Raw genomic sequence first — 9,380 nt, forward strand, 5'->3', positions numbered from 1 at the left:
CAGTTTACTTTTCGACGGTTCCAGTTTCACTTCTGTACCAGCTACAAAGGCACGGCTTGCATGACCGTCTCAACTTGAAGCAGTTCTAGCGGACACCGACAGCATCACCAATACAATGATAACAAGTCGCGTAAGGCGAAAATACAACATTTAGTCAAGTAGCTGTCGAACTCACAGAATGAAACTGAACGCAACGCAACGCAGCAAGACCGTATACTCGCAGCATCGTCACTCCACCGCCCGTGGCAAAGGCAGTGCCAGTGGAATTGACAAGAAGAGCGGGGTAGTAGTTGCGCTGAGAAGGATAGCACGCTTTTCTGTACCTCTCTTCGTTTTAACTTTCTGAGCGTGTTTTTAATCCAAACATATCATATCCATATGATTTTGGAATCAGGAACCGACAAGGAATAAGATGAAAGTGTTTTTAAATTGATTTGGGAAAGAAAAAAAATTTGATAATAATTTTTATATATTTAATTTTTAGAGCTTGTTTTTAATCCAAATATAACATATGTATGTGTTTGGAATCAGAAAATGATGGGGAATACGATGAACGTAAATTTGGATCGTTTTATAAAAAAGATTTTTTTTTTTACAATTTTCAGATTTTTAATGACCAAAGTCATTAATTAATTTTTAAGCCACCAAGCTAAAATGCAATACCGAAGTCCGGGCTTCGTCGAAGATTACTTGACCAAAATTTCAACCAATTTGGTTGAAAAATGAGAGCGTGACAGTGCCGCCTCAACTTTCACGAAAAGCCGGATATGACGTCATAAAAGACATTTATCAAAAAAATGAAAAAAACGTCTGGGGATTTCATACCCAGGAACTCTCATGTCAGTAGTTTAGTCTGAATCGCTCTACACACACACAGACACACACACACACACACACACACACACACACACACACACACACACACACGCACGCACGCACGCACATACACCACGACCCTCGTCTCGATTCCCCCTCTACGTTAAAACATTTAGTCAAAACTTGACTAAATGTAAAAACCTGGTACAACTTGATCCAACAACAAATCGCGTAATAAAGCGAAATTACTACATTTAGTCGAGTCAAGCTGTCGAACTCTCGGGATGAAACTGAACGCACTGTATTTATTCACAAGACAGTACAGCTTCGTCAATCCCCGCGTGAAGGAAATCGCTCACCTTCCACGTGCAAAACGTAGTGATATTGACACGCCAGATTAGTGCGGTAGCGTATTGCATTGTGCTAAGCAGGAAAGCGCGCTTTTCTGTATTCTTGTTAACTTTCTGAGCTTGTTTTGAATACAACCTATCATATCTATATGTTTTTGGAATCAGGAAATGATCACGAATAAGATGACATCATTTTTGGATCGATTTATTACATTTTAATCGTAAGACTAATTATTCTATTTTCGTTAATTGTGATCACATTTTAAGAGTAAACATGACATATGTAGCCTATATATTTTAGATTCAGAATGTGATGAAGAATACGATGCAATCAATTTTAAATCTGTTTGCAAAAAATCGATTTTAATGACAACTTTAATGAGCAAACTCATTAAATTAAATTTTAAGCCTCCAACCTGAAATGCAATACCAAAGTCCGGGCTTCGTCGAAGATTACTTGACCAAAATTTCAACCAATTTGGTTGAAAAATGAGAGCGTGACAGTGCCGCCTCAACTTTCACGAAAAGCCGGATATGACGTCATCAAAGACATTTATCAAAAAAATTTAAAAATGTCTGGGGATATCATACCCAGGAACTCTCATGTAAAATTTCATAAAGATCGGTCCAGTAGTTTACTCTGAATCGCTCTACACACACACACACACACACACACACACACACATACACCACGACCCTCGTCTCGATTCCCCCCTCTACGTTAAAACATTTAGTCAAAACTTGACTAAATGTAAAAACCACCACCAGCAACAACAGCAGCAGCAACAACAACAACAACTGCAACAACAACGTACAGCAACAACAACAACAACAACAACAACATTCGATATAAGTTCACATGGATTATCAGTCCGCCCGTATCAGAATGGGTTTTGTTCTTCTCTCAGTCTCAGCCAGATCACAAGTACAATGCTGCAAAATAGCTTGTTCAAAAGATCACTGTAATCAATGTTGGATGTCATTGACATTGGGATTTGAGTTCAGTCTTTGTCGGAATTATCGCCTTTTATTTTGCACTGAAGTCAGTGAGACTCCGCCCGGCTCAGTTTAGAGTTGAGAGTACCGGACACGCATGAATCATTATTTCCTGTAGTTTCGGCAACTGAAGCACTTTTCCCAAACTCACGATACACTGCTTCCATGTCAAGTATTTGGAAGTACCAAGTATAATAGTTTTCAAGTCAAACGCGCCGTTTTTATTTGCCTTCAGCAATCATGGATGCGAGTACCGCGTCAACAAATGTTAAAGGCACAGTAAGCCTCCCGTAAACCACCACAGACTGTACTGTCAGGCTTTTACACACAGTACAAACATCCTTTCATTTAAACACTCACCGCTTGAGAACATCCTAGGGCCGTAAAGAGCGAGCAATGTTCAAAGAATTTATTTTTGCGTGGTTTATCTTACCCCTGAGCCATCGTGAACCCGTGTGATCCGGTTTCCTTTTTTTCTTCTCACAATTTAGTCGTCAGTTTGCGATTTCAATGCGACTCGCTGTAAGCTTATCTGCAATAGCACGTTATTGTGTACCTCTGAATCTAAAACGCAACAAACGGCTGCGAACAGGCACAACCGTCGTCTGCTACGAGAAAGACTTTTGTGTGACACGTTTCCGGGCTTTTCTTTTTTCAAACTTTCAAAACTTCGAATTGTACTGATCTTATCTTGATGAAAAAAGAATTCTTTTATGATTTAAGAATGTTTGTGTAACAAGCTGTCTATTTATTATTTAGATTTTAAAAGTTAGGTCTAGCTCCAAAACGAGGCGCCTGATTGTCCGTTCGCATAGTAAACGAAAATGAAATCTTTGAAAATGTCTCACTCTCGACAGAAAGCAGCCAGGATGTTCCCGTTCGGTGAGCGTTCAAATGGAAGTATGCTTGCACTGTATGTAGAGGCTCGGGGAGCTCAGTGATGGTTTACGGGAGGCTTACTGTGCCTTTAATCAGTTGATGTCATTGGTTATACTTACCATGCCCATGCTCATTAAGAATATATTTTATTTTTATTGACTTATATAAATTGTAGCCCCCCGCGGGTTAGGGGGAAGAATTTACCCGATGCTCCCCAGCATGTCGTAAGAGGCGACTAACGGATTCTGTTTCTCCTTTTACCCTTGTTAAGTGTTTCTTGTATAGAATATAGTCAATGTTTGTAAAGATTTTAGTCAAGCAGTATGTAAGAAATGTTGAGTCCTTTGTACTGGAAACTTGCATTCTCCCAGTAAGGTAATTATATTGTACTGCGTTGCAAGCCCCTGGAGCAAATTTTTGATTAGTGCTTTTGTGAACAAGAAGCAATTGACAAGTGGCTCTATCCCATCTCCCCCCTTTCCCCGTCGCGATATAACCTTCGTGGTTGAAAACGGCGTTAAACACCAAATAAAGAAAGAAAAGAAAGATATAAACTGTACATAAGGTGCCTGCTGTCAGAGAAAGGTGCATGTCGTATTCTGTTAGCCTTTGCACAGTTTTTCGCTAAAGTGATGCATTATTTGTCGTACAATACATGCCACCCTGTATGTTCAGAATGAAATCTTGTTGAAACCAAAGTGATACATTCGTTGTGAGCTAACTTGCATTTTTGACAATAGATTTGGAGGTTTTGGACCCTTCTGTTTTCAAAGGTGCAGCTAGTGGTATGAAGGTTTTGGACCCTTCTGTCTTCAAAGGTGCAGCTTGGTATGAAGGTTTTGGACCCTTCTGTCTTCAAAGGTGCAGCTTGGTATGAAGGTTTTGGACCCTTCTGTCTTCAAAGGTGCAGCTTGGTATGAAGGTTTTGGACCCTTCTGTCTTCAAAGGTGCAGCTTGCAGGTATGAAGGTTTTGGACCCTTCTGTCTTCAAAGGTGCAGCTTGGTATGAAGGTTTTGGACCCTTCTGTCTTCAAAGGTGCAGCTTGCATGGTATGAAGGTTTTGGACCCTTCTGTCTTCAAAGGTGCAGCTTGGTATGAAGGTTTTGGACCCTTCTGTCTTCAAAGGTGCAGCTTGGTATGAAGGTTTTGGACCCTTCTGTCTTCAAAGGTGCAGCTTGGTATGAAGGTTTTGGACCCTTCTGTCTTCAAAGGTGCAGCTTGCATGGTATGAAGGTTTTGGACCTTCTCCATGGTGTGTTCCTGGACCCGGACCTCTATCAAACACACACACACACACACACACACACACACAACCACACATACAACCACACATACACACACACACACCGTGCAAACACACACACACACACAAACAAACAAACACACACACACACCACACACACACACAAAGGCACACACACACACAAACAAACAAAAATGATTGCATTTTTCACGTGGATACTTGCTCGGATATCAAAACTGATGAAAAAAGGAACATGACGAGTAAGCCCCCTAATTGGCGTAGAGGCGCGTCCCCCGGGTGGTGGATGGGGGAGCCTTCTCTACTAATTTCTGAGAGAAGGTCGCATCACTCTCGATGCCGTGAACCTAATTAGGATCTTTTTCTTGTTTCTTCTCTATTTCTGCCTCCCCAAAGTCCTTTTACTTTCCTTTTCTCACCCATAAAATTCTTCACTTATTACCCTTGTTAAGTGGTTCTTGTATAGAATATAGTCAATGTTTGTAAAGATTTTAGTCAAGCAGTATGTAAGAAATGTTTAGTCCTTTGTGCTGGAAACTTGCATTCTCCCAGTAAGGTCATATATTGTACTACGTTGCAAGCCCCTGGAGCAATTTTTTGATTAGTGCTTTTGTGAACAAGAAAGATACAAGATACAAGATACAAGATATTTATTCACCAATTTTGCAAAAGGATTTCATCTTGGCACGGCACGGTAAAAATAAAATAAAAACCAACCAGACACATATGCAGACACACATCACCATGCATGCATACATACGTACATTACACTGTCATGCACACACAGACACAACTCACACACACACACACACACACACACACACACACACACACACACACACACACACACACACACACACACACACACACACACACACACAATTATTTACATTCTCACACATAACCAGCCACATATCTACATCACAAATTCACATCGTCGCCTTGTAAACGTAAAAACCATATCAGTTTAAAAGGGGTGCCAGTAATATCAATACAACATTAGTGAATACTAGAACAATACCTAAAATTAAAAAGTAAGTAGTACATGTAATTATTATCATTTAGTCAGATCATCACATAAAATTATATAATCATGATCTAGACAGTTTAAAACAACAGTATTAACAGACTATCACAGATCTACTCAAGCACCTGAACTTAGAGTCGCATTGCACAAAACTACTACCATCACAGAACTACTCCAGCACCTAAAAAATAAGGACCATTCCACATTGCACATATTTCCACTATCACAAGTTATGAGAACAGTAATGGAACTTAACAAGTGGCTATATCCCATCTCCCCCCTTTCCCCTATCCCATCTCCCCCCTTTCCCTCGTCGCGATATAACCTTCGTGGTTGAAAACGACGTTAAACACCAAATAAAGAAAGAAAGAAAGAAAGAAAGAGTAAACGCCCGTACAGATCTGTGGTGGTAGGCATGTTAATCTACGCGCCGGAAAGGGATATACCCTACCTTTTAACATTGCTTTTGTAATTATGCTTTACTTTAGGTCGGGGTAATTATAATTCGGACAGCGTACGCTGGACTTTAGGTTACCCGCATGTTACTATCGCACGGGGAGTTGTGCTTGTTATTACGCTGTGCATGTTGTGGAGTATTGCTCTGAGACGATATTACCCTCTCTCCACCTTGTCGTAAAGATGTGGAAGAGCCTATGTATTGCTCTCATTTGTGTGGTCCATGTCGAAGCTAGTCATTATGCTGATCGTCGCGAATGATTTACTAAAAGCTCATTTACATACTTGTCTCAATTATGAAGGCATTGAGAAAATGAAAAATAGCGGACTTGGTCTAACTTGGGAATGTTGTTTGAAGGTGTGACACTCAGTGCTGGTATGCATCAGTTGAGGGAAGGGATTCTGGATTAAGGTTCAGCATAGTGTCAGAGCTATTCTTGACAGGCAAAGAAAATCAACTAAACAAACCGCGGAATCAAACATTATTCGCACACCTTCTGTTTTATGGATTACACAAGTTTTAAAGTCTCGTGAGTCTGGCACAGTCACAGCCCGACACTTACGTTACCGTTCGGACCGAGGAGGGTGGTTTTTTCTATCCAGAATCAAAACATGGCAGTAAGAGCGAATAACACGAGAGTTTTCCAGTCAACACTTCTGTTCTTTTGCGTTGCATGAAAGCACCAACCGGGCAGACTGCAGTTGAATGAGTGAGTGAGTAAGTGTGTGTGCGTGTGTGTGTGTGTGTGCGTGTGTGTTCGTGTGTGTGTGTGTGTGTGTCGTGTGTGTGTGTGTTCGTGTGTGTGTGTGTGTGTGTGTGCGTGCGTGCGTGCGTGCGTGTCTGTCTGTCTGTCGTTCTGTCTTTTTTTATTTCGTTTGTTGTTGTTGTTGTTGTTGTTGCTTTGTTTTCACAAGAAATGCAAATGATAAAAACCCTGCTATTCTGTATGAGCTTTAAAAGGTGATATCAATTGTTCGGCTGTATAAATGTGATTTTTTTTTTCAATTTCTTTTTTCCATTTCCTCAGTTAAACCTTACAGATTACGTAAAATCAAATGATAATGCTGACAGTTCAGAAAATTATCAGTTTTTCAGAAATGTGTAAAACAAATGTTAAATTAGAAAATAAATAACATTTTGGTTCATGATTTGGTGCTGAAAATAAGACATAAAAATGTTGGTATATAAGTCACTCAAATGCAGAGTAGTATGAATGGTTTGAGTTTGTTGCGGTTAACCCTGCACAGATCGGCCTATGATGTTTTTGTTGAACAATTTTGCCTTCACACCTCCCATAGCGTGACGTATTTCACAACTTCCTGTGTTACACAAACTCAGTGATGACCAATTTTGCCGTCACCCCTCCCATAGGGTGACGGATTTCACAACTTTCTACTGATGAACAATGTTGCCTTCACCCCTCCCATAGGGTGACGGATGTCACAACTTCCTGTGTACACAAACTGATGACGTATTTCACAACAAAATGGCGCTGCCCATGGTCAACATCGAAACTATCCGTATAGAATGGGGGCCTCCTGGCCCCCATAACAAAGAACAACAAATAAATAACAAATCACTGAGAAAAAGGGCTATTCCCCAACAATATCCCCCGAATCATTGCAATTCTTTTTGCCGGAACAATTGTAATAAAAAACAAGTCGCGTAAGGCGAAAATACAACATTTAGTCAAGCTCAGTCGAACTCACAGAATGAAACTGAACGCACTGCATTTTTTCACAATGACCGTAGTCCGCCGCTTGTGCAAAACGGAGTGAAACTGACGAGACTGTTCAGCGCTGTAGTGGTTTCGCTGTGCTGCATAGCACGTTTTTCTGTACCTCTCTTCGTTTTAACTTTCTGAGCGTGTTTTTAATCCAAACATATCATATCTATATGTTTTTGGAATCAGGAACCGACAAGGAATAAGACGAAATTGTTTTTAAATCGATTTCGGAAATTTAATTTTGATCATAACTTTTACATTTTTAATTTTCAGAGCTTGTTTTAAATCCGAATATAACATATTTATATGTTTTTGGAATCAGAAAATGACGAAGAATAAGATGAAATTGTTTTTGGATCGTTTAATAAAAAAAAAATTAATTACAAGTTTCCGATTTTTAATGACCAAACTCTCTCATTAGTTTTTAAGCCACCAAGCTGAAATGCAATACCAAACCCCGGCCTTCGTCGAAGATTGCTTTGCCAAAATTTCAATCAATTTGATTGAAAAATGAGGGTGTGACAGTGCCGCCTCAACTTTTACAAAAAGCCGGATATGACGTCATCAAAGGTATTTATCGAAAAAAGGAAAAAAAAACGTCCGGGGATATCATTCCCAGAAACTCTCAAGTCAAATTTCATAAAGATCGGTCCAGTAGTTTAGTCTGAATCGCTCTACACACACACACAGACAGACACACACACAGACACACACACACACACACACACATACACCACGACCCTCGTCTCGATTCCCCCTCTATGTTAAAACATTTAGTCAAAACTTGACTAAATGTAAAAATCAACTCGGAAAAACGGCTAGGGGAAGGGCTCCTAATATGGACCGGCTCCTAATATGGACCACCTCCTGTTCTGACAAACTAACGGCGCTAGAGCGCTAAAAACAATTTTATTCGCTGTATTCACCCTCTCTGGATAACTTGCACATGTCAAAACAGTTGCAGAAACACAAACCTCAAAACCGTTAGGCTTTTTATCTTTTTTTCCCTTTTGGCAGCGTCCACTCTAAATTTGCTGCCTGAAACGGACTCGTTTCTGTCCACAGCCAAAGCTTTTATCACACAAAAATTGCTATATATATATGACAGCTAAGACCGTATTTGTTACATTTTAGCAGTTTTGACCCCGAGTTTCTACTACTAGAAGCTTGCTGAAAATAACCTATAACGTGCCTATAACTAGCCCTCGAGATTTAAAAAACATTTATATATAACAAATAGTCTTTTTTTCGTGGAAGTTAATTTCACTCATTTTCACTCTGTTTTTGGTAAGCTTCTTTAGTTTCCTGGTGTGCTTCAAATAATGCTCTCATCAACCCGAAACAGACTCGAAATCTAAAGCATATTTTAATTAGTCTGACTTGCACACTAAGTTGTATCATGTTATTTTGAAGTATAGGGGGCTCTTTACGGTGATTCGTGAAGGCCGCTTCACTAATATGGACCATTGGGGCGGGGATATAGCTCAGTTGGTAGCGCGCTGGATTTGTATTCAGTTGGCCGCTGTCAGCGTGAGTTCGATCCCAGGTTCGGCGGAAATTTATTTCACAGAGTCAACTTTGTGTGCAGACTCTCTTCGGTGTCCGAACCTCCCCCCGTGTACACTACATTGGGTGTGCACGTTAAAGATCCCACGATTGACAAAAGGGTCTTTCCTGGCAAAATTGCTTAGGCACAGTTAATAATTGTCTACCTATACCCGTGTGACTTGGAATAATAGGCCGTGAAAGGTAAATATGCGCCGAAATGGCTGCAATCTACTGGCCGTATAAAATTTCATCTCACACGGCATCACTGCAGAGCGCCTAGAACTGTACCCACGCAATATGCGCGATATAAGCCTCATAT

This window comes from Littorina saxatilis, linkage group LG1 (assembly GCF_037325665.1).
Source record: "Littorina saxatilis isolate snail1 linkage group LG1, US_GU_Lsax_2.0, whole genome shotgun sequence".
Lineage (NCBI taxonomy): Eukaryota > Metazoa > Mollusca > Gastropoda > Littorinimorpha > Littorinidae > Littorina > Littorina saxatilis.